The sequence below is a fragment of the Anneissia japonica genome, unplaced genomic scaffold, assembly GCF_011630105.1.
Source record: "Anneissia japonica isolate Jap-2015-1 unplaced genomic scaffold, ASM1163010v1 scaffold287880_len176724_cov174, whole genome shotgun sequence".
Taxonomy (NCBI): Eukaryota; Metazoa; Echinodermata; class Crinoidea; order Comatulida; family Comatulidae; genus Anneissia; species Anneissia japonica.
In genome coordinates, this window is record NW_022708090.1 from 135,385 (window position 1) to 139,977 (window position 4,593).

Below are 4,593 nucleotides of genomic sequence, written 5' to 3' on the forward strand. Positions count from 1 at the left end.
AACGAGTTATTGATCTCGAAAATCTAGACACTGTTTCGTTATGCCACAATAGAAATTACAATGCGGGCCGGACAAGTACAAATTAATTGAAAAGGACTTAAAATTGGACTTTCAAATGAAGTTGATATGTACATATAGTAAGATTTAGCGAATCTTGGGATTTTTAAAGCAATCTTGGGATTTTTTAGACTTAATCTTGGGAATTTTCGTTTTTCCCGGTGGTCACGCTGGTATCCGTTCTTCCAAATATAATATCCAAATTTAGAAAAGGATACGGAAGCTCACCTGCTCTTGCAATTAAAAAAATAGCTGCGAGTTGCATACGTCAGGTCTCATTAACACTCAAGTGTTGCATGTGATTGCCTTTGTACTTTGGGTTGGTTCACATTAAAAATCGACTTTGATGACTGGCATAGGCCTAACGTTTCTTGTGTTTGCGTGTAAAAAACTTGTTTATAAGGACCCGCTTCTACTGCACAACTTTTACCACTTTTTTAAACTTAGCGAGTAAGCCTGATATGGAAAGGCTGATACCGGTGATCACGCCGACTGACCATTGCCGGGCCTAGGCCTAGAAAAAATTCCTTGCCCAGATTATTTCTCCTAGGCCCCAGCTGGCCTACCCATAGTGCCGAAACAATTCAGCGTTTGGGGAAATACTAGTTTCTGCATTACCTTTCTCTCTTTCTATTATAACTTATGTGAGTTTCATTTATAAATTAATGTGATTATGGAAATAAAAGGCTGGGCAAAGAAAAAAAAATTATCTTACTCTTTAACAATGACATATCTAGTGGGTGCACGGGTGGGGGGGGAACGCCCCTCCAAAAAATACTTGTCCCCCCCCCCCCCCCCCCCCCCCCAAAAAAAAATCACGGTAAAGTAGTTAAAAATCAACTAAAATCACTTTATTTTGCCAATTAGCACCCCTCAACTGATCATCGAGATACCCCCTTCACCTTTGCGCCACCCATCAGCTCCTCCATTTCAAGTGTGATGACCGTCGAGGAGAAGCTGATGACGCTTATTAAATATGACGAATGATTGGTCAGTTACGATTTATCGCCCACAAATAATTTTAAAATTTTAACTTGGTTGAATTTTGCAAATTTGTCAGCGACAACTTGGAAAGTCTTCCCGTTTGCTTCGGGAAAAACTACGCGATTGCTCTAGCGAAGTGTAGCGATTTCATGAAAAATAGACTATACTACATGGTGACCTTTAACATCAATTAATTCATTTCAGTTCTTTATCAACGCAAAAAAGTACAAAATAACGCCGTCGAGGTTAACCATCATGATAATCGCGTCTAGTTAGTTTACAGACTTTTCGATGAAAACCCAAATATAAACGTATTGTAATTAAACTTTTTACTTAATATGCATAGACACATCACTTAATGTGTGCGTTTGATTAGTCTGTAGCCAATCATAAAGTTATCATTTTGACTTCTTGATGTGATTGAATCTGTACTTTCAGTCCGATGACGTTTGACTTTTCCATAGGCAAGTTCAGCCAAGAATCGTATAGTATAACGGAAGAGTTGAATAAAAAGTATTAGTAGGTCTAGACAAAGTCCCTAATACTGCAGTACGGTAGTGGATGGAAGATGAAAATGGTACAGTATCTTTCTTGTAAAATAAGTTTGAATTACATTATTTAAAAAAAAGTGTGAACAAGTTTTCCGACAAAAGAATTGTAGCCACTATGTGGCGCTGTTTGAAGAACTTCAAAAACTTGCAGAAGAAACTAGAAATAGATAGGCCTACTAAGCAAAATTCAAAGGAAAGGTGAATTTATCGTTCATGTATGCCTATATTTATTGATGTAGTATCTTAGGCTTTTTAAGAACATTTTTAGTAAATCTGAAGGCCTATGTGGTACTAAATTGTTTGAGTTTCGATTTTAGTTGGCCATACACTTACATGTGACCTGACCTAATTTAAGAAGATGATTTTTGTTGATAAAATATTTTATTAAAACTTGTGAGCAGTTTACTGTGTTCCACAAAAGTAGCGCTAGTCTTACTATAATTTGTTTCCTTTGCACCATGTGTAAACCTACTTAGAGTACGTTAAGTTCTAATTCGTTATCTAGTTTGAATTTGTGGTCAGGGAACAGAACATCTGTTGTTTCATTTCAATCTGTTGTTTCGTTTCTTGTTGAAACCATAATAAACATGTATACCAACTTGTGACAGTAATTTGTTCTAAAAATATAATAATAATAATAATAATAATAATAATAATAATAATAATAATAACAATAATAATAATAATAATATTAATAATTTAAGAAGATGATTTTTGTTGATAAAATATTTTATTAAGACTTGTAAGCAGTTTACTGTGTTCCACAAAAGCAGCTCTATACTTATAATTTGTTTCCTTTGCACCATGTGTAAACCCACCGTAGAGTACCACCCATTTGTCCATTCTACACTCTTTCTCTTTCATTTACTATTTTGGCCCTAGTTCACATTCTTCCTTCACTTTTTTTAACCTTTCTCATATTCCTGGAGTACGGTATGTCGGCATCAGTGCCTTAGGGATCTTGGACGATAGACCCTTTTCAAATACAGTATATAGGCCTAGTTTTTCATGCACTTTTTATTAATTAATGCTTGTTATTTTTGCATGTATAATTAGTGCATGGAGGAAAGAAAGTTCCGTGGTTTTTGCTAATGATAGATAAAACCGCACGTATTCGTTATGAATAATTCGGAGGTGACAAAAATATAGGCCTATGCGTTTTCTATCTACTTCACAATATCTTCTTGTTTGTGTTTTTGATATTTTAGGGACTTTAGCATTTATATTATTATAATATTATAATAATTTGTTTTTCAAGAACCACTGGTAATTGGAATGGCAGTCGGCTTTGTTGTCTCTTCATTAATCAAAAAGAGTAATTAAGTCAGCCAATCAATTCAACATCATCGTTTACATTATTTAAAATTCAAATCCGTCACTGACGCATTAACCGGTGAATCTGTAATGGTTGTGGTGATGATGAAACAAAGCCTTCGTAATTGTTGTTGATGGAAATTTGTAAGAATTCTCGCGGGGGAAAGATTAGAAAGGAATGACATAAACAGAGGGAACTAGAGAGGTTAATCAGTAATCTAACCATGTTATAGAATTCAATATGTAGTTATTATGTTTATGATGAACAGATTAAATAATTAAATAGCCTAATAAATATTACGAATGACAGTGGTTGAATAAAAATATATCAGACGCGAAATTATTTTACTGATAACCTGAGTCACATTAATGTCATACTGTTAGCATGTCTAACAAATTATGTATCTTATCTACATCAATACATATAAATGTACCGATATATATAGTATATTTTAAGATGAGGAAGTAATCGAATAGTTTTAAATGATGGAGCGTTCTATGATCTTGAAGTAAAAGTTTATAATTGTTCTGATTTTAAGATAAAGGTATATTACTGTTCCTGAACTTAGCTTTTTTGCTGAATACATTTAAGTTTTTAAAAATCGTATTTTGTGAATATAATCATAAATAAATTGAAATTGCACCGTCTATTTACAAAAATCAACTTTTCTGTCCGAATGATTATGATCATACAGTGAAATATGTACTTTTATGACGAAAATGATAATGATGACGGTGGTGGTGGTGGTGACCATGATGATCGTCATAGTGAAACGTATGTAAATTATTTTCTGTAATCTATGGTTGATAACGATGACATTGACGTTGGCAGCAACACTGATGGTGACAACAACGATAACGATGCTCATAATATAAACCCAAAAAATATACTTTAAAAAAATATTTTAATTTAGGTTTTTGTTCAGTTCGTGCCATTATTTCTTTTTAACTTGCTCGTTGTACTTTTTAAAATAATAATACTCGTATGTAGTTAGTTTGCCATAACATCTTTTTTGAAAACAACGGATACTTTCGGTCATAGACCTTCAAAGTTCAACTTCATATAGTACCATGACTGAAAGTAGTGGCGGGGGAGGGGGGTTGAAAATCAAATACTATATACTTGCCATCATTATTGTTTTATTTAGTTATTTCCAATCTCTAATATTGTTATCTTAAGTTCTGCTTCTGCTTTTCAGTTGGTTCGTATTGATAAAAGTCATTCGAAGTTGTGTAGGTATTTTGTTATTATCTTGGATATTCGTGTCCTTTAATTGCTTCAAGACAACTTGTTCCTGTTCAGTTGTGGTGTTCATAAATCCCAGTTATTGTCCCGTCTTTAATATTCCGCGTGAGAACGCCCGATCCGTTAGCGCTAACCGTTAGCAGTATCCGGATACCGCTAACGGTTAGCAAGCGCTATCGGTTAGCAAGTTGAGGGCGTTTCTATCATGAACCAATCACACGTACCCATTTACAATTTCCAGTTTCTTATTGGCCAGTGATTCGATCATCATAGTTGGTATCCGGATCGGGATTTTCTAGCATGGACGCACGGCAGCTAACGGTTAGCAGGATCCGGATCCTGCTAACCGTTAGCTGCCGTGTGAGAACATAGCCAATGGTTATAACTCTGGCATCGACATTCTAGGCGCACGTGCGTCCCTACACGCTGAACGTCACAAAA